Source organism: Nansenia antarctica (genome assembly GCF_963989245.1).
Source record: "Nansenia antarctica genome assembly, chromosome: 11".
Lineage (NCBI taxonomy): Eukaryota > Metazoa > Chordata > Actinopteri > Argentiniformes > Microstomatidae > Nansenia > Nansenia antarctica.
Genome location: NC_137681.1, coordinates 19113299 through 19135867, shown reverse-complemented (window position 1 = coordinate 19135867; position 22569 = coordinate 19113299). Strand labels below are relative to the sequence as shown.

At 44.5% G+C, this 22569-nt stretch overlaps 1 protein-coding gene and 1 pseudogene across 2 annotated transcripts in view; one reads left to right on the top strand and one right to left on the bottom strand.

Moving 5' to 3' along the window:
* The window catches only part of LOC308167956 (kinesin-like protein KIF22), a gene marked incomplete at both ends in the record, with an annotated part of 99922 nt that overhangs the window by 40296 nt on the left and 37057 nt on the right, over positions 1 to 22569 (top strand). The window lies entirely within an intron of this gene.
* Positions 204 to 18907, bottom strand: LOC308167433 (phosphatidylinositol 4-phosphate 5-kinase type-1 alpha-like; annotated as a pseudogene). Its single transcript has 15 exons — positions 18639 to 18907; positions 18107 to 18224; positions 17591 to 17743; positions 16291 to 16590; positions 15410 to 15627; positions 13603 to 13686; positions 13320 to 13368; positions 13089 to 13173; positions 12709 to 12894; positions 12010 to 12285; positions 11456 to 11588; positions 2053 to 2164; positions 1522 to 1623; positions 482 to 578; positions 204 to 256 (listed from the first exon to the last, which is right to left on the bottom strand). The product of its transcript is annotated as a phosphatidylinositol 4-phosphate 5-kinase type-1 alpha-like (transcript).

Sequence of the window (22569 nt, the reverse complement as noted above, 5' to 3'; positions counted from 1 at the left end):
CTACTGAACTTCGTATTGGCCGATATCGACTACCAATCCAATCGCAAATGACCAAAAACCTTTTGAAAACTTTTTTTTTAAGAAGAAAATTACCTTTTTGTTATTGTTATTATGGTTATTGTTCATCTCAGCTGTGCATGTGTTTGGCAAGTTTTTCTGACAGTTTGCGTCATGGTATCAGATTGGTAAATACCCCTCCCTCCCTATCTCTGATTCCCGATCCAGCATTTTAGGCCAACACACCTAAACCCCGATACTGATGCTCAATACACACATTTACACACAGTTCACGCTTATATACAGTATATCTATCCCCCTATATTGATTGATCATTTCATCAATCTATGGTAAATTAAATTAATAAATTATTGGGATACCTTCTACAATACCCCAGTATGTGTGTGTAAGTGAGTGAGTGAGTGAGTGAGTGAGTGAGTGAGTGAGTGTGTGTCCTGTGTGTGTGTGTGTGTGTGCCTTGTACCTTCTACGATACCCCAGGGGTACAGGCGGCCTCGCACCCTCTTCCCCTTGGCCTCCACCACCGTGTTGCTGCCGATCACCGCGAAGGGAATGCTGTCCTGCAGGAGGAGGAGGAGAGAGACCAGGGGATGTGATGACTGAGAGAGATAGATATCCCTCCCTCCCTAATGGTCTGTTCTCCTCTTTCACTCTTAAACCTTTCTCTCTCTCTCCATCCTTCACCGTCCTCCCTAAACATACCCCCCCCCCCCCCCCCCACAGGGCAGGAACAGATGAGGACCCAGTTGGTCTATGCAGGGGAGACCGTCTCTCCCTGTCAGCAGACAACATGCTGCTCGTCTGTGGGTGTGGTGGCCAGGCTGGACATGCTAAGCTGGTCCTGTGTGGCTCAGTTGGTAGAGCATGGTGCATGGTGCTAACAACGCTTAGGTTGTGGGTCAGAATATGTTCAAATTATAATGACTTATTATTTGTTTTGTCAAAGGGGCAACAAAATATCCTCCACCTCATTTATATTTCACTAGTTTGCTCTAGTGCTATCCTTTATCAATGTCATTGTAATATGTGCTGTAAAAAAGAACCTTTCATGACTAAAATTACTTGAGATCCTGAACCAACCTAACCTACCGGTAGTTTTGCAGTAGAATCCCTCATACCTACATGACATACTGCCACTTACATTACAGTGAGTGCATACATGTTTTTCAGTGTATGATCCCAGCTGGAATCAAACCCCCAACCTAAATGTTGTTAGCACCAAGCTCTACAAACTGAGCCACAGAGGACCACAGAGGACCACAGAGGACCACAGAGGACCACAGAGGACCACAGAGGACCACAGAGGACCACAGAGGACCACAGAGGACCATGACTCTGCTTGAAGGCTGTAGATCAGTGGTTCTCAAACCTCTACTCAAGGACCACCAGCCGTTCCACATATTTGATCTGTTCCACCACCAGCACACCTGATTCAACTAATCAAGTACAAACCATAATTGCTTTGTGGTTGAGAACCAGTGCTGCAGATGGAGAGAGAGATACCTTCAGCTCCTGGTCCTGCTGTTTGAAGTCCTCGTCTGAGTCTGAGTCACAGTCGGGGAACTGGTAGATCTTGATGCCGTACTGCTCGATCTCCTCTCTGATCTGCTGGGTCAGGTGACGGAGCAGAAGAGAGAAAGATGAACAAAGATTTAAATAAATAAATAAATAAATGAATGAAACTCTACGACGTGTTTGGGACGCAATTAATGTAAAGGTTGTGGATCGTTCCCTCGGTTTAGTAATTTGTTAGGGTTAGGGTTAGGCCCTACGAGCCAGAACGATCGCAAGGATTAGGGTTAGGGTTAGGCCCTACGAGCCAGAACGATCGCAAGGATTCTAACCCTAACCCTAATCCTTGCGATCGTTCTGGCTCGTAGGGCCTAACCCTAACCCTAACAAATTACTAAACAGAGGGAACAGATTCACACATCAAATATTTTTTTTCTACCATGTGACCCAAGGGGGGCTCCGTAGTATTCAGTATTTACACACACCGACAAAAAACAGTAAGTGACAAAAAGAGCATCTTGCCTTGAATTTCTTTTTCTTGACCTCAGCCGGGGTGAGGGTGTCTGCCTTGGCCAGCACAGGCACGATGTTCACCTTCTCATGCAGAGCCTTCATGAACTCCACATCCAGAGGCCTGAGACTGAGACACACACCACATAGCAACGCTAAGAAAACTTTCAATCGCAGGGAGAAACACACAAAGAGAAACATACCGGTAGTGTACTTCATCATGACCCCACGTCGTAGTAGTAGTAGTAGTACCACATGGTAGTCAACAGATGGTGCACTCTCCCTATCCGTCTAGCCATGCAGCAGTGTGTATCATGCAGGAGTGTGTATCATGCAGCAGTGTGTATCGTGCTACAGACGTCCTCCTTCAATGAACATAGTGGAGCAGAGCATCAACACTGACTGAAGTGCAGCTTCAGTATTCATCCCACCGATTGGTGGGGAGGTTTAGCTACACCAGCTGGTCTCCCTGGAGGCTGGGGGATCTAACACTCTGGGGAGGATGCACACCTAGTGCATTTTGAATGGTAATAATAATAATGAATGGTAATAATAATAATAATACCAATGATACCAATGATACCAATAATACATACATAGAATGTGCATACTTAGCCCTATGAACTTTCACTATAGAGCTTTAGTTGTTGGCTGCCTCTGTACTTCACAGTGGTAGAAGAGGACAGACAACTAGAGGACAGACAACGTTTATCAGTTTGTGTGGAAATATCTGTGTGGCCCAGTTGGTAGGTACAACATGACATGTTTGAGGTTTGGAGTTCAATTCCCATTGGGACCATATATACACAAATAATGCATACTCTCACTGTACTGTAAGTGGCTTTGGATAAAAGTGTCGACTAAATTGCTAATATTATATTATTATTATTATTATTATTATATCAAATAACTTGAGAAGTCAGTATGAACCAGTATAGCAGTTTGGAGGTGAATGTTGGGTAGAATCTTGTTTTTTCTCTCGACCTCTCCTATCCAACCAAGTCACCTTGTGACGTTAGAATTATAAGGTTCTATCTCCATTTTTGTCAAAATTTAGTTTTTTTTTACATAGTCTGATCCATTAGGTGTTTATGAATGCCTTGTGTGGTGTTATTTTAAAAATGTTGACATTTTTGAGTTAGTAATTCATAAAACACAAAGGTTCCATCTCACAGAACATAATGGAATGTAAAAACATTGACGCTCAATATCTCTGAACTGCCCTAAACGGAGATAGAACCTTATCATTCTAAACGGAGATAGAACCTTATCATTCTAAACGGAGATAGAACCTTATCATTCACCAGAGGAGAGACAGAGACTCAACACTCACCAGAGGAGAGACAGAGACTCAACACTCACCAGAGGAGAGACAGAGACAAACACTCACCAGAGGAGAGACAGAGACACTCACCAGAGGAGAGACAGAGACACTCAACACTCACCAGAGGAGAGACAGAGACACTCAACACTCACCAGAGGAGAGACAGAGACACTCAACACTCACCAGAGGAGAGACAGAGACTCAACACTCACCAGAGGAGAGACAGAGACACTCAACACTCACCAGAGGAGAGACAGAGACTCAACACTCACCAGAGGAGAGACAGAGAGACTCAACACTCACCAGAGGAGAGACAGAGACACTCAACACTCACCAGAGGAGAGACAGAGACACTCAACACTCACCAGAGGAGAGACAGAGACACACCAGCACTCAACACTCACCAGAGGAGAGACAGAGACACTCAACACTCACCAGAGGAGAGACAGAGACACTCAACACTCACCAGAGGAGAGACAGAGACAAACACTCACCAGAGGAGAGACAGAGACACTCAACACTCACCAGAGAGACAGAGACACTCACCACTCACCAGAGGAGAGACAGAGACACTCAACAACATTCAACACTCAACAAGCGAATCGTCTACATTTTGGACTTAGAGTGAGAGTAGAGTGTGACAAAAACTTGAGGAACTTAGAGTGACAAAAGGTGACAAAACTTAGAGTGACAAAAAGTTTTGAGGAACTTGCGTAGAGTGCGTCCAAGATACGCCCCTATATTTGCATAGACATCTGACAATGACAAAGACAAACTATTCTATGTGAATAGATAGGTGAAAACAACATTGTCTTTCGCTTTATCAGTAAAGTATGCAAACATAGGGGCGTATCTTGCATGTTGTCCACGCCCCTGCACATTTTCATTGGTTGATACTGCGCGTGACGTGATGAAGCTCTCAGCCAAGAGCAGACACTCTAATTTCCAATCATAGCATGTTTTTTTTTTTTTAAAGGGTTAGGGCATATGAATCATAGTGGAGGTATCGCATATATATGGCATATATATATTCTTTGGTGGAAAGGCATTTTTTAAAGCCATTTTTAGTCACCACAAGTCTGTTCAAACCCAGGCAGCGAGACCAGCAGGAAAACACAACTAGATCTTCTAGAATTCTAACTGGATAGTACTTCGTTTCCAGTCATAGTAATAATACATTTTTTAATTTATTTTTTAGTAGTCAGCTAGATTGCTTACTTAGCTAGCTTACTTTTACTTATCAAATGTACATTTTGTGATATAAACGCAGTGGAGACACACTCTCAGCTGTCTTGCATCGCGCATAGCCCAGAGCGTATATGTCTAATTGAGTCAACTGGTATTGTGGTTATCACCAAGTTCTCCCATACAGTGCTGATGGACTAGTATAGACCATTGCCGACATGTGTGAAAGGGGACAACACGGGAATAGCTTGGGATGTCATAGACATAGTTTGGGATTCCATGGAAATTATAGGTAGAAACAGGCTGTGAGAGAACGGGCTATAGACTCTCTACCCGTCTGTGATGATAACTGCGTCGCTGCTTTCACACGTCACGCGCGGTATCAACCAATGAAAATGCGTAGGGGCGTGGACAACATGCAAGATACGCCCCCAGATATTTGCATACAGATCTGATAAAGTGGAAAAAAAAGAATAAATGTGGAAAAGAAAGAATGAATGAATGTGGAAAAGAAAGAATGAAAGAATGAATGTGGAAAAGAAAGAATGAAAGAATGAATGTGGAAAAGAAAGAATGAATGTGGAAAAGAAAGAATGAATGCGTAAAAGAATAAATAAATATAGAAATGTATTTCGTTATACTGTGTGTATTCATTCATTTATTTGTTCATACATTCATTTATGTATCTATATATTTATAAGATACGAATAATATAATAATAATATAATAAGATGGGAAGCCAGCACTGGGAGTCACACAAGAGAGTCTGCTCTCAGCACGCTATAGTTATTCACCAGCCGACCATCCAGCATGCTACAACTGAGGGCACCGAGGGCACGGAACCCCACAGTCTCTCTCAGTCTCTTACTTCCTCTCTTTCTATCACTTATTCACTCTCTCTCTCATTCTCCACACACACACACACACACACACACACACATACACACACACACACACACACACACACACACACACAGAGACTGAGTTGATGGTGAATAGTCAGTCAGTCAGTCAAAGTGCCACTTTCGCTCGAATCAATTACCATGTTAGTTCTCACATCCTCCCCACCACTCTGGTCTGTGTTTAGTCTGAATTACCAATACACACACACACACACACACACACACACACACACACATATATACACACACACACACATATACACACACACACACACACACACACACACACACAGAGAGACACAGACAAACAAACACACACGTAACTGTGATGAGGGGAGGAGAAGGCATTTCATCACTATGGATATATGGATATGGATATATTCATTCATTCACTCATACAGTATGCCAGCCATGGTGTGTGTATTTGCGTGACTAGGAGAAATCCACCTGTCACAGTGTTTTGGTTCAGAGGGGTCTCACATGCAGGGGCTTGCCTCTACAACAATGTGTCCTATTGTGCTCTCTCAGACAACACAGCAAGAGGGTGAACCCTGAGACACACACACACACACACACACACACACACACAATACAGTACCCATTAAGTCGACACAAAACTTAAAACACAAGATTGATTGATTTGATTTGATACATTAACAATGTCAATGAAACTACAGTCGTAGATATTACCTGTCACAGTCCCAAATGATAATCAGAGGATGAACAACAAAATACAATTTGTCTTATGAGATAATGAAGTTGCTTGAGGTGATGTAGGGTCCTTTGACTGGTTTGAGGGCCGGAGTGTCGGGGGTGATGCTTCATGAACTGTAGTACATATATATCAGTGGAGGCTGGTGACTTCCAGAATTGAGGAGGCCAATGTTTTTCCGCTTGCTCGCTTCACTCGCGATGGAATGTTCCCTGTTCTTCTTATCTGTCTTTGTGCTGGCCAAAGGCATACTATTTGGAGTGTAAGCTACAATCAGAGCAACAAAGAATGTAAAAAAATGCAGTAATTGGATATGGAAGAATATTAAATTGACTTGTAATAAAACGAAATCGACTACATTAAAAATAAAACTGTTCAATAAATCCTAAATGTTGTCTAGCTATTCGATGTATAAATCGCCCCAGAATCTCGCCGACTTCCGAGGACATTTTAAGCAAAAGTATTTGGCCATGAGCTATTATTTTCAGGGATAATAGCCATGGGTGTTCTAGACGTGTCCTGCAAAGGACAAGTTGATAGGACACTCATAGCCACTATGGCGAGTGTTTCTTTGACTGAAGTGACTGGCGAATTCTCAAAATGGCTTCATGTGATTGGACGAACAAAATGTCAATCTTTCAGCCCTGGACTCAATGCATGGTGAGGCCAGGCCTCCCTTGCCCACCCATTTTCAGTGATTTGGCCAATCACATATTGCCATGAAAAAAATTGCATTACATTGACTTCTATGAGAAACCACTTTCCTGGGGGAGGCCTGGCCTCCCTCAATACAAACGGATAGGGATTCTGGCCTGTAGGTGCTTTACAATTGCAATATTGGGTTTTAGCCATGGAAAACTTCAGATTTATGAACAAAACGGAAATAATATTAATATATATATATATATATATGTTTTTTGTTAAATAAATAAATAAAATAAATATAATTATTGCTTTTTAAAATCTCTCTCTCTTCTCTCAAATTATTGGGGAGGCCAGGCCTCCTCCACCTCTATGGAGGAGCCTCCACTGGATTGGACCACCTTACAGAACACACTCAAACTCACATCACTTACCATTTTCAAAAATAAACTTCAACAGGTCATAGTTGACTGTAGTTCCTGCTGATTGCCCCCCCCCCCCCCACATACAAATACATACAAATACACACACACACACACACACACACACACACACACACACACACACACATACACACACACACACCGCTCTCTTTGGTGTCAAAGTATAGATACTATGGTTTAAAAAGACTTCTGTAGAAGTTGAAGTATCAACTCAAGCTTTTTACTCAAGTAAAAGTATAAAAGTACTGGTTTCAAAACTACTTAAAGTATAAAAGTAAAAGTAATGTAAGGGGAAAAAAATGCCATTAAGGACAAAAGCTTAGGCCACGCCACAGGGGCCTATAGTGCACTACCCCACCTCCCCCCCCAAAAACATTTTTCTAAAGGCCATAATGACTATTATGTTATTATTAAAATGTTAATGTTGAAAAATGTGGGATGCACTTGTTTCAGACGCATTTATGCCCATTGAAAATGAACACATTTTAGTACAATGCAAATACATTAAAGAACCATATATGTGTACTACTGAGCATTAACATGTGAACACGGAAGATATGATGACTAGTTGCAATGTATTGTAATGGTGCAAAAAGTCAAACGTCAAAAGTCAAACGTCAAAAGTCAAACGTCAAAAGTCAAAAGTCAATAGCCTTTATTGGAACTGTGAGGGCAAAACCATACAAACCATAACAAAGTAGTGATTCAATATTTCCTGAAAAAACACACACATACACACAATCTACATCAGCATCAGAGTTACCAATAAGCTTTGTTCAGCCGCAAAAGCAGCAGGTTCTCAAAGTTCTTTGAGCCAATGCATGCTCTTTTTGGCCTGAAGATCAGCCCTGCGACACTAAACAGTCTTTCACAGGCTGCTGAGGCAGGGAGTCCCGTATTAAGTTTGAGTGATAGCTGGCACACAGCTGGGAAGGTCTTCAGTACCTCTACTGTGTCTCCTGGGCACCCCAGGTACGCATCCAACTGCTGGGACGTTTCAAGAGGGCCGGTCTTCTTCAAGGAGGAAAAGAAGTCCTCTTCCTCAGACGATTGGGAGCCCTCACTGAAGTGTTTCTCGGCCTGACAGTCCAAGTGGCTTCTGATATAGTGAAGGCCTGTGGAATAAAAAACAAAAATCATGACAATTTAGACTATATGGCAGTATTGTAACTGTGTATTGGATAGTGTTGTGTGTGTGTGTCATTAAATGTAATTTCAAACTAATTTCACTGTCTTCATAGAAATTACACATATTAAGCGGAAGTGAGACACTTACCAAGTTTGAGGATATTTTCGTCACTTGTCCAACAGGTCTTAAATTTGGGAACTAGAATGGCTGCGGCTATCAGTTCTGGATCTGCAAGCATCTCTCCGAAGCGTTTCTCAAGGCCTGAAAGAAGTGCAGCAATCAAAGGCTCACAGAACTTGGAGGTGACTTGAAGGTGCTGTAGCTTGGTCCTTAGCAGAGTTATGGTGGGGACCAACCATCCCATCTGCACACTGGTTTCTCCCTGAAGAACATCCAGTGCCTTTGCAACTGGGCTCATTGTCTTCGCATATTCTGCAAGAAATGCAAGTTCCACTGGAGTAAACCTGTACAAAGAAGAAGAGAAAAACACAACATGGAACATTAAGTCTACTTGATGTAGCACCTTCAACTGGAGGAACTGATCATTAAAAAGGAAAAATATTGTCATCTGAGACTTTTAGAAATGAAGTTGTGTTGCTACAAATCACATTCATAGTAAATATGGGGACTGCATATTGGCATAGTGCATACGTGTTCTACAGTATTCCAAGTATAAAACTGTGACTTAATCTATTGTTAATCACTTCATTAACTGTAAGGCAGAAAAACAAGCACTTACTTGGGTGTATCTAGTTCACTGCAGACAGCTGCAAGGGCTCCCTCGCCTTGTTCTCGTGTTATTCTCACTATTCTTTCTACGGCTGAGAAGAGTGAATTCCACCTTGTAGCAACAGGCCTTACGAGTTGGAGTTTGCAGTGGTCTTCAATTACTTCAGATGCGGTGGTTGATCTTGAACTTTTATTCCACAGGCTAGAGCATTTGGCAAATGTGGACCTTGACACGCGCTTGTACAGTGGGTTGACCTCTGCTTTTGAAGCATCAACTGTGGACACTAAATTGAGGAGGTGGCAGGCGCAGCGATGGTGCTTGGGTAGCTGGTATTCTAAGTAGTCATCTTCTTCCAACAGGGCTCCGGCATCAACAAATTCAACACCCTCAAGGCTTTCCTCTTCTTCATCGTTATCATCATTTTGGCCACCATCATCCTCTTCTCCATCACCCTCTCCTACAGGTTCAGCATTGTTGTTCTCATCAGTCTGCCCATAAACTCTGAAGGCTTTCAGGAAGTTTGATCCGTTGTCAGTTGTAGTGCGAACGATCTTCTCTCTGACATTGAATTCTGTGTGAATATCATTTAGGGCACCAGCCAGGGCAGAAAAGGTATGTGACCCTTTAAGTTGCTTGCATGCCAGGGCAGCACAGGATCTCTGCATGGTCTGGGGGTTAAACCAGTGCGCAGTGACACCAATGAAACCGCGACGGTGTGCCGTCCAGCAGTCTGTTGTTGTTGCTATGAACTCAATTTCACTTTTCATTTCAACAGAGGCCTTTGTGACTTTGTTAACAACAGTATTACGCGTCATGACATTTGTATTTGGCTGAAGATGTTGCACAAGCTCAATGAAGCCCTGTTGCTGAACAATGTGTGGTGGGTGCAAGCCTTGGACAATGAATTTGAGGACTACTTCATCCACACTTGCCTGGGACACTCTTCGAGCCTCCCACAGCTTGGTTTGTTTGGAGGGTGGGGTCAAAGAACCTTCAGTGGATGACTTCCTTTTGAGGTCTGTTGAAGAAAGTTGCGTGTACCTCTCTAGACGAGTGGGGTGTTTCTTCTGTGGAGAAAATGAATGCACAGGCACAGATTGAGATTCATATTATTTCTCTCAAACCACAAGATGAGACTATCTAGGACTTCCGCTGTATTAAATGTCACGCTGGAAGTTCATGAATGGAGGTCAGACTACAAGTTAGGGAGCAGTTTCACTGGTCTATGCAATGATGTTGAGCAGACCAGAATATTGCCACTTAAAGCTGTTTTAGGACCACAAGCAGCTGCTGGCATGACTGAAAAGTAACATTATTGTTAATGGCACACACCGCGCACATTTCTTCTACCGTGGGAACATAATTAACTCTTTACAGCAACAAACACGGTAAAACTCCGACCTCAACACATGAAGGATTACAAATGAAACATTGAATCATAGCCTACTGCTAGCAAGCAAACCATGGCATGTTCTTAGCCATAGCAAACATTGCAAATTTACCATTAGTACGTTACTAGGTTACTACAAAATGTCGACTGATAATAACAAACTTTCAGCTTACCTCAATATGCTTTTTCAAATTAGACGGTGAGTTTTTGAAGGCCATTAGCTCGTGGTACTTGGGTGCGCAGAGCTTGCAGCGCATTCGAAAGGAGTTGTTTTTGCATCCAACCATTTCAAAAAATTCTTCCAGGTACGGCCAGGGATGGAGAAGGGTTGGCTGATCTTCCTGGCTATCAACATGGTTGATGCTGGTGCTTGGTTGGGACATTTCGCTGTTATTTTGAGTCTCTGGCACGGTCACAGACATCTTTGGCTACATACATCTGCTTTCCTTGCTGGAGTGTGATTTTTGTCATGTGCAGCAGATGGAATGCATCTCGTACAAACCAATAGGGTGTCGGAATGGTATAATGTTTATACTTCTCATCCAACCACAATCAAATTCACTCTATCCGGATTGCGCGACTTATCTGGATAGGTTTTTTTTGTGTGTGTTTTTTTTAACGATGAAAAGCTGTAATGAAAACAAGCTGAAATGAAATAGGAGTAACGAGGCTATTTTTAAAATGTAAGGAGTAGAAAGTACAGATAATTGCGTGAAAATGTAAGGAGTAGAAGTAGAAAAAGTCGGCTGAAAAATAATGACTCCAGTAAAGTATAGATACCCAACATTTCTACTTAAGTAAGGTAACGAAGTATTTGTACTTCGTTACTTGACACCTCTGCACATAGGTTAGTTGATTTAGTTTCTATTTGTTTTTATTTATTGATCTTCACTGTCTTTGCCGTTCTAATGTATTGTATTCTATATTGTTATAGAATAAAGGTCAAATAAAAAACCACCCATCCAGCCACACCCACACAGGCTCAGAGCTTCCTGACGAGGAGGCGGAGAGGGTTGTTTCAGCAGAGTTCCTGGTGACATCATCACAGGCGGAGGTCTTTGGGAGAAGGTCAAGGCGGCCTGACTGCATGCCTGAGAGCAGGAGACCATCATCAGCATCATCATCATCATCATCATCATCATCATCGTCTGTGAATCATCTTGTTTTGTTTTGAAGAGGCATGTTCTTTCCACTGCGTCCACTGATAAGGTTACAGTCACCCATAACAACACTAGTTTTTCACACCAGCCCACATTAATAATGTCCAACCTTGACTCACCCCCTCCCGTCTAAAACCTCACCTCCCTCCCAGCTCTCCCCCTCCCTCCCTCCCTCCCAGCTCTCCCCCTCCACCCCTCCCTCCCTCCCAGCTCTCCCCCTCCATCCCTCCCTCCCTCTCCACCCCTCCCAGCTCTCCCTCACCACCCCTCCCTCCCACCCCTCCCTCCCTCCCTCCCAGCTCTCCCACTCCACCCCCTCTGCCTCCGACCATCCATCCCTCCCTTTTCTCACCACTGTCTCCCTCTGTCTCTGTTGCCTCGGTGGTCTTGGTTGTCTCGGTGGTGTGTGGGGGGGGGGGTCCCAGGGTGAGGCTGCTGCTGGGCTGGTCGTGTGGAGGGGGTGCTGAGCCAGTGGTGTTGGCCCTCCGCAGGGCCCCCTGGAACCTCACACGACCCTTCTTAGAGGGGGACGTCTTCACTGGAGGGGGGGTTGTTTCAGCAGAGTTCCTGGTGACATCATCACAGGCGGAGGTCTTTGGGAGAAGGTCAAGGCGGCCTGACTGCATGCCTGAGAGCAGGAGACCATCATCATCATCATCATCATCATCATCATCATCATCATCATCATCGTCTGTGAATCATCTTGTTTTGTTTTGAAGAGGCATGTTCTTTCCACTGCGTCCACTGATAAGGTTACAGTCACCCATAACAACACTAGTTTTTCACACCAGCCCACATTAATAATGTCCAACCTTGACTCACCCCCTCCCGTCTAAAACCTCACCTCCCTCCCAGCTCTCCCCCTCCCTCCCTCCCTCCCAGCTCTCCCCCTCCACCCCTCCCTCCCTCCCAGCTCTCCCCCTCCACCCCTCCCTCCCCCTCCACCCCTCCCAGATCTCCCTCACCACCCCTCCCTCCCACCCCTCCCTCCCTCCCAGCTCTCCCACTCCACCCCCTCTGCCTCCGACCATCCATCCCTCCCTTTTCTCACCACTGTCTCCCTCTGTCTCTGTTGCCTCTGTGGTCTTGGTTGTCTCGGTGGTGTGTGGGGGGGGGGGTCCCAGGGTGAGGCTGCTGCTGGGCTGGTCGTGTGGAGGGGGTGCTGAGCCAGTGGTGTTGGCCCTCCGCAGGGCCCCCTGGGCCCCCATACGACCCTTCTTAGAGGGGGACGTCATCACTGGAGGGGGGGAGGAAACGTGATCTGTTTCATACAACACCTTTTTCCATTGTTGTATTGTGTGTGTGTGTGTGTGTGTTTATTTAAATATGGAGCGTTTTGTGACCCTGTGTAAAATGCACTTTTAATCTGGTCCCAGAGGATAGGACGCTTTAGATTTGGACGTTCGTGACGCAAACCGCACAAGCACTCACGTGGAATCTTCCAGAAGCAGGTATTACACATGAACCCCTGGAAGCGGTCTGCATAGAAGCCTGGTCTGTGCACTGAGACAGTGTCCTAAAGGAGGATGGATTAAAACACACACACACACACACACACACACACACATCTCTGGCTTAAAGTCCAAGTCTTTTTTGTTGTCAATAAAGTTTAGAATTTTGAATGGGACATTACACCCAGTAAGACAGTGTCTCAGGTCTTACCCCATCGTGGACCAGGGCTTTCCAGGAGTGTTCCAGCTTCTTCACTAACCTGAACACACAGAAGAGGACCTGGGTTAGTTGAAATTAAAGCACACAAACACACACACACACATGAGACACACACACACGTAACACACACACGAGACACGACACACACACACGTAACACACGACACACACACACACACGTAACAAACACACGACACACACACACACACGACACACACACACACGACACACACACACACACACACACACACACACACACACACAGCAGCAGTTACCTGTATGATTGCAGAATGTCGATGATGCCGATGAAAATCAGCATCCTCTCTCCCTTCAAGTTCCGTGCTGGAATGCCGCCCATGCTGCAAGAGGAACGAGGAGCAGACTCAGACCACATGACAGACTCTAGATCCACCAACAAGACTCAGATCACATGACAGACTCTAGATCCACCAACAAGACTCAGATCACATGACAGACTCTAGATCCACCAACAAGACTCAGATCACATGACAGACTCTAGATCCACCAACAAAACTCAGATCACATGACAGACTCTAGATCCACCAACAAAACTCAGATCACATGACAGACTCTAGATCCACCAACAAGACTCAGATCACATGACAGACTCTAGATCCACCAACAAAACTCAGATCACATGACAGACTCTAGATCCACCAACAAAACTCAGATCACATGACAGACTCTAGATCCACCAACAAAACTCAGATCACATGACAGACTCTAGATCCACCAACAAAACTCAGATCACATGACAGACTCTAGATCCACCAACAAAACTCAGATCACATGACAGACTCTAGATCCACCAACAAAACTCAGATCACATGACAGACTCTAGATCCACCAACAAAACTCAGATCACATGACAGACTCTAGATCCACCAACAAGACTCAGATCACATGACAGACTCTAGATCCACCAACAAGACTCAGATCACATCTTCTTCTTTCGTGTAACGTCAGAGGTCCAACTCGGTGTCGCGTAGCCATGCCCGCATCTCTGGTTCTAGGTCGAAGAGGCTGGCTTCTGAGGGTGGTCTATATAAGGGGCAGATGGTGATTATGTGGTCGGCGGTCTGCTCTGGGTCACCGCACTCGCATGCCGCACTGTCCGCCAGGCCCCACGCCTTCATTGATGTTTTAAAGCGACCGACACCAGTTCGTAGACGGTTCAGTGTGGTCCATTGCCGGCGTGGTCAGATCACATGACAGACTCTAGATCCACCAACAAGACTCAGATCACATGAAAGACTCTAGATCCACCAACAAGCATCAAACCTGCAAGCAAGTTTTTTGTTGTTGTTGCTCAATGTGTAAATCCATGTTTGTGCAACTGTCATGCTTGTGTTTTCAACAGGGTTACCACACCTTCTGAAACATCAAATTCAAGCACCTTTCAAGGACTTCAAAAGACTCAATTCCCTCAAATTCAAGGACCCAACACGGCATAGTTTGAGACAAATCTAGATGAGAATGTATAGGAACTATACGCTCACAGACAACAATTAAAAAGAGAGGCTTGAATGTGTGAACACTAGATGGTCTCTTGCCTTCTCTACCACAGCACAGCAAAACAATATATTGTGAAATATGTGTAAAGTTAAGCAATACAGAGACTTATTTACTAGTTGACGAGCTAAGTAAAACATTTTTGAATATAGATATTTTTTTTAGAGAGAGAGAGGGGGGGGGGGGAATTCTAGCACTTTCAATGACCCATGTCTATTTTCAAAAACTTTTAAGAGCTTGATTTTATTTTCTCAAATTCACAAACTTTCAAGGATTTCAAGGATCCGTGGGAACCCTGTTCCAAGCTCTAAACGTTGTGTGCTGCTATTTTGGGCCAGGTCTCTCGTGTTAAAAAGTCTCAGTGAGACTAACCTGGTCAAATGGAGGTAAAATAAAACAAATAAATAAGAGTTGAATATGCACACAAGCACACGCGCCCCCCCCCCTCCCCCCAGTCGTTATGGTAAAAAGAGAATGTGTTCTTGAACCCGCCCCGTTTTAGTTCCTGAGGAGGAGGAGGAGGAGAGAAGACGGACGTTAAAAACTCACTGGTCCTCAGACTCGAAGACCCCTTGCCCCGGGCCTCCCCCTGGATGGCCTCGATGGGGGTGCAGTAGAGGGACTTCTGGGTCGGCGGCCTCCGCTGGTGGGCTGCCTCCTCCCCCCCCCTGGCCCCCCCCCGCCGCCGCCTCCTCCCCCCTGGCCCGCTCCAGGCTGTGAATCCCCACCAGCAGGCTATAGTTCATGATCTTAAAGCTCTGGAGCAGCTGGAGGGAGAGACAGAGGATAAGAGGGAGGATAGGGGAGGGATAGAGGGAGGATAGGGGGGGGGGTTAGGGGAGGGATAGGGGGAGGATAGGGGAGGGATAGGGGAGGGATAGAGGGAGGATAGGAGAGGGATAGGGGAGGGATAGAGGGAGGATAGGAGAGGGATAGGGGAGGGATAGAGGGAGGATAGGAGAGGGATAGGGGAGGGATAGAGGGAGGGATAGAGGGAGGATGGGGGAGGGATAGGGGAGGGATAGAGGGAGGATAGGGGAGGGATAGAGGGAGGATAGGAGAGGGATAGGGGAGGGATAGAGGGAGGGATAGAGGGAGGGATAGGGGAGGGATAGAGGGAGGATAGGGGAGGGATAGAGGGAGGATAGGGGGGGGTTAGGGGAGGGATAGAGCAAGGATAGGAGAGGGATAGAGGGAGGATGGGGGAGGGATAGAGGGAGGATGGGGGAGGGATAGAGGGAGGATAGGAGGGGGATAGAGGGAGGACAGGGGCAGGATAGAGGGATAGACACGACACACACACACTACATACACACACACACACTATACACTCACACACACTACACACTACACACAGACACACTACACACAGACCACCCTACCCCCCCCTCTCCACCCCTGCCCCTCCTCCTCCTCCTCCTCCTCCTCACCAGGCAGTCTGTCTGGATGGTCTTGCTCAGGGCGTTGTAGTGGTCTTGCTCCAACAGCAGCCCGGTCGGCAGGTCCAGGAGGAAGTCCAGGTCCTTGTAGGTGGGCAGGGCCTTGGCCCGCTCCTGGGCCGACGCCCATCTCTTGTAGGTGGAGCCCTTCAGGTTGTACTTGAGGTGCATGCGCACGGCGCGCGGCAGCAGGTTGTTCATGACGGCGATGCAGCTGTTCTTGCCACCCGTCTGGATGCAGTACAGGCCGTAGAACTTGGGCAGCAAGGTCCGCTTGTTCTGCATGAGGTTCTGGCCAGAGGAGAAGGGGGGAAGAGATGAGTAAACATGGATAATGTGCATGTCGTTGTCTGGTACTTGGTAATCTGCAATGACAATACAGTTGAGTCTAGTTGAGTCTAGTCTAGTCTAGTCTAGGCTAGGCTAGGCTAGGCTAGGCTAGTCTAGTCTAGTCTAGTCTAGTCTAGTCTAATAAATCAATAAAAGGCAGGCCGCTTAGGTGGCGTAACGGGTTAAGCGTCGACCACGTAACCGCAGGGTTCCCAGTTCGATTCTGGCCAAGGACTTATCCTACATGTCATCCCTTCTCTCTCTCTCTCTCTCTCTCTCTCACCCATCCTTCCTGTCAAATGCTCTACTGTCTCTATCAATAAAAGGAAAAGTATGAGTGGGACTGCCCCACTCAGAAAACATAACTATGATTCGGAAGTGCAGATACAGGAAATGGAGAATAAGTATGAAGGCAGGACACCTGCGTCGTCTTGGTAACTCGACGGTAACAGGGTATATACAGGAATCTTGAGGTTAATTTGAGGTTGAGGTTAATTTCAATACCTTCAAGACAAGACTTTTTAGAGACCTTGTCAATATTTTTCCAGACCTCACAGCCACTTCGAGCTGTAACCGTTTACATCAGTGACACCTTTAACTTTGCAATAGACTAGACCACTATCATACAACAGAATTTCCGGTTCATCTTTGTTTTTTAATAAAACTAATAAATTCACGAACTTTTATTAAAAGTTTTTAGGACTCAAACTCTTTGGACAGAGTCTAATTCAGAAAAATACCTACAAAATTCAAGACCTCATATCGTGATAAGACTTTTTAATAGCTATTAAGGGTCTAGATTTTCCCAAAATTGATTTTATCAACTTTTAATACTTTTCAAGACACCGCGGATACCCTGGGTAAAAAAGGAAGAACACATTCATGCATGCACATCTCCCATAAAGAGTCACACGCACCTGCATACTGCCCACCCCCCCCCCCCCCCCCCTCTCTCTCTCACTATGAAGTAGCCCGGGAGAAGTTTCTGGAGGAACTCCGTCTCTTTGTGCTGGATGGTCTTGATGATGAACTTGTCGTTGCTGGAGACGTAGAAGACGGAGCCACTGGCCCCCGAGTTGGACAGCTGGATCAGGGGCTCGTTACACAGGGAGTACTGCAAACCCACACACAGGCCGCTCCGTTAGTCACTCACCAGGCCAGGCGGGCGCAAGGCCGCGACACTCAACAACACGCAACACGACTTCTTCCCCAAACTCACAAGACTGCATAAAGGTCACTAAATGGCTAGGACAACTTGTTATGAAATAAACACTATTAAGTCTACAGTAAGTCATGCAAAAGGGCACAGGGTACGCATACATTAAGTCACGTGCTCGCTCGTCCAGTCTGAGCCTAATTCAAATGCCAGTGGGCTCGATGATTACACATATACTGGAATGCATTGATTTCAGTATCAATACGGTTCTCTATTGATCTCCCTCCTCCACAGACTTTCCACCGTTCGACTTTCACCCACCACGTAGTCGTCGGGCCGGATGCCGAACATCTCCCTGATGTAGCGGAAGGCGATGGGAGCGTACGTCTTGAAGCGGAAGTCTGTGTAGTGGTGCCCCGGCGTCAGGTTACTGCCTTCACTGAGAGATGGAGGGAAGGAGACAAAAGAGTAAGAGAGAGAGAGAGACACACACACACACACACACACACACACACACACATGCACACAGTAGGGATGGACGAAGTAGGGATGGAGAAGCTCTCACGTGACACGTCTTTTTAGACAGTTAATTTATTGACAAATTACATTATTTACAATTTATGACATTGTGATTAAATGTTACATTTGTTGATAAAAACCGTTGCTAGTTTTAGAAACCGCGGTTTTCAGTTTAACCGTAAAAACGTCCACCCCTAGCACACAGACTGAAAGACACATAGAGACGCACAGACACATACAGGCGGCGTGCACACACAAGCTCATTCACACAGACAGACAGACAGACAGACAGACAGACAGACAGACAGACATGCATGCAAAGGCACAAACACACCTGGGAAAGAAGAAGCTCTCCACCACTTCAAAGTCCTGCATGAGAACATCTCTCTCAGGCTTCTGGCTCAGACTCAGACTGTGGGTGATGCCCAGCTGGATGGCACCTTTCAGGGCAGAGGAGGGGGTCTGGAGAGGGGGGGAGAGAGGGTGGGGGACAGAGAGATGGTAGAACAGAGAGGGTGAGAGAGAGCAGAATGGAGGAGTGAGTTTTCGCAGAATGTAGACAGACCAATGGAGCCTAGACCCTGAGGGAGGAAGGCGGGTCATTGGAGAAGTACAGAGAGAACGTATGAGAATAGAATGGAACTTCCTACAACTAGAATGTGGGCCTTACCTCCTATGAGGGCACAAGAAATTAGTGGAAAAATTATGCATAATAACTGGAAACATTGTTATTTCTTACCTCTAAGGAAGCCATCTTGGGATGCCCACTAGAGCCTGTAAAAAACAACAACAAAAAACACAGGGTTTCGGCTCCATGTCTACATTCAAAACAATCTGAACCATGGTTGTATACAGTAGGAAAGAAATTGGCAAACGGTTAAACTTTTGAGGCAGATCATTCTTACAAGTCAAGACATGGGCAGCAGTGCCATGATTGTTGTGTGTGTGTGTGTGTGTGTGTGTGTGTGTGTGTGTGTGTGTGTGTGTGTGTGTGTGTGTGGAGGGGGGGGAGGGTGTATGCGTGTGCGTGCGGTTGCATTTCAGATTTAGGCATACTGAACACCACTCACATTTTGTGAGTTCTATGTAAAATAACAAACATCTATAGGCTGATATCTGATCAGCTCTCATGGAATGCCAATCAAATTACTTGGTCCCGTTATGACGTTGTACCCAGTGTGTCTCAGAACGAGCTTATGTCACAAAACAGCGACGACATCACAACAAGGCCGGTGCCATGGTGACCATGCAACTTGTGTGAACTAATCCTAATGCTAACACTACTACTATGATTAATACTAATAGGAAGCTAATAATAATGATAATATTTCACAGAATTTGTGTATTTGTCTTAAAGTTGGATACCAAAATCACCAACACTTAGGCTAAGCAACATCCATGTTCGTTGTTGGGTCATTTTTTAAATACGGTGCCTTTTCCGTCCCCAGTACTAAATCATGTTGTATTTTGTCTAAATTTGGACAAATACTAATTCCATTAGGTTTTTCATGTATAGTCAATTGTTATTTATTATGAATACAATGATATGGGCTTCTAAGTTGTTGTTTTCTACATTTTAAAAGCTTTGGTTAAAGATGTAAATTGGATTTTGCATGGGATTTGGGATGTCCCCAGTGTTGTTCATTCAACTTCAATCCAAAAAATAACTTTTAAAAACATATACATTTCCAAATATGTTATTATTATTTCATTTTCCTGATCAATATCTATTGAAATCAAATATAGTTTTTATCCATTTTTTATTTATTTTGTACCCAAAATTAAGGTTTTAATTACAATATTGCTTGTCCCTGCGATCACTGTCCACCCTGTTATGCTGTGTTAATGTCCCTTTTAAAAGAAAACCACATTTCTCAATCACATCACTCTCATGAGGTGACATCACATCAGTGGAGGGGATTTCAAATGTGGTAAGCTGTGTGATTTTCTACCTCTTTTACCATCTGATTTTTATGTTTTTATCCAGTGAGTTTAATGTGGTTGACCATAACGTGTCCACCCTGTTATGCCTAAATATTGAGGAGATCAATCAAATTGAATAATTTCAAAAAAAGTATTTAGTGCAAATTAGATTCCTCATCAAGTATTCATGGTCATTCTAGGCATTATGCTAACACAGGCAGGCTAAAGGCTAACTTTAACTCAAAATGTCCACCCTGTTAGTGTCCACCCTGTTATGTGTCCACTCTGTTCTGGAGACACTCGCCCTATTCAACTACAGAGGGTATTCTAAATAAAATAAAATGTAGGTGCCTGAGCTCGACCACTATGTTTTTCAGCAAGCTAGATATGTCCTTTATATAATAGAACATTAAAATATAGATAAATCAAAAAAGTTATGAAGTCCAAATGGCACCGTATAAAAAAATGACCCTGTTCATATAATAATAATAATAATAATAATAACTCATTATTAATCATAAACCGTTCAAATAAAATCTGATTATCGGATGTAGGAATAGATTATGTGCGATACCAACAACTTGATCAAGGAGGATCAAACAGTATCCAAATGTTTATATTGTTGATTCACACCTCAACCATAAAACTGAGTCCGACACATTAATGCTTGAATGAATGTCAGATTAACCCATAGTATGACAATTGTACATTGAGCGATTCTAAAATCCATCAGTTCCGTTTAAAATATTTATATATTAAATACATCTTAATTAATATAGATAGGCATAAATTAAATGTATTCCACTACAATAGTAAATAATATAAACGGTCCTTGTAAAAGGTTCAAATGGGAGCGGCCGACCCCACTGGTGAGGGACTGAATGAGGACTTTCCTCACAGCACAAGTTCCCCTCCTCTTAAACTCAATGCAGGACAGATCTTTAAGGAGCCTACTGCCGTTCAACAGGGAAACCGCCGAGGCGCGACAAAATGCACCTGCCGCGCGGGACGGGAGCCCTACCCACCTGAAGTGACCCACGGCACGGAGATGATGTGGGCTCCGGTAGATTTCGTCTGTTTCAGCTTCAGAGTAGAACAACTTGGCTACTGAACAACTTGGCTAATAATCACAAAAGACGAACTCCTTTATTAGTCACAATGAATGATGGACACGTTTATTGCGTCATCGTCCATATTTCTTTCCAAGGCTTGTTGCTGGTGTCAAAATGTCCCTCCTAAAAACGGATTAATATACCTATATCGGGGGGATACACACACGTGGACTATTATTACCTTAGTGGAAACGTGGTAGAGGACTGCAGCTGATCACAATGTAATATTTTGGCAATGATTAAACATTTTAGAGAGAGGCCCATGATGAACAAGATTCAGCACTGGAGCGGCTCGGCCTCATGGGAAATGTAGTTCATGAGAGCTCTTTGTCGGTTACTAAACTTTTTTTTCCCTCACTTTTTTGCTGTGCATTTATACCACACATTTATTGTCAGGCTTGACTGATACTGGTTAAGGACACATCATGTTATCGGGCCCAGGAGTGTGATTTAAACCAATCCCTTGTAGTCCGGGAGACAAAGCCTGCTTTTTTGATGAACCTTGTTTTGTCGAGTAACGTTTTTCTCTCTCCTGTTTCTTGTTGCTTGGGGGTTCCTCTTCAAAATACAGGAGTCAATGCACTTATAACACACATGCAAAATATTTTGTGAAAGAGACAAAAAGACAAAAGAATACGTTATGTGAATGAAGGTAAGTAATAAGATATGAGTAGCTCTCGGCCACTTACATTTTTTCAAAGTAGCTCTCAGATGAAAAAAGGTTGGAGACCCCTGATTTATGCTGATACATGCCTGCCATCTAGTGGACATTTAAATGACCTAGTTTAACTAGTCAAGATTAGGCCTAGTCCTGTCTTTATTTAAGCCCTGTCTGAGCAACCGGCCCATAGTGTGTGTCCCAATGTCTCTCACTGTGTCTCAGTGGTAAGGAAGGAAAAAACACATGCACACACAGAATCAACATCATTTACTAGATGTCTCCTCATGCTGCATACCCCCGTGTTAAAGAGACACTTACAGATTTACTGTAGACCAGAGAATGCTTTCCCACAATGCATCACTTGAACATAAAACAACTTTATTATTATTCAAGGCGGTCACAAGACCAACACATGCGCTAAGAGAGAGAGAGAGTCATAATGTCTGTATGTGTGTGTGTGTGTGTGTGTGTCTCTCTCTGTGTTTCTCTCTCTCTCTCTGTATCTCTCTGAAACAGAGAGTGAGAGAGAGGTCAGAGCTTCTGGACACTTCCGTCGTCAGGTGACCACC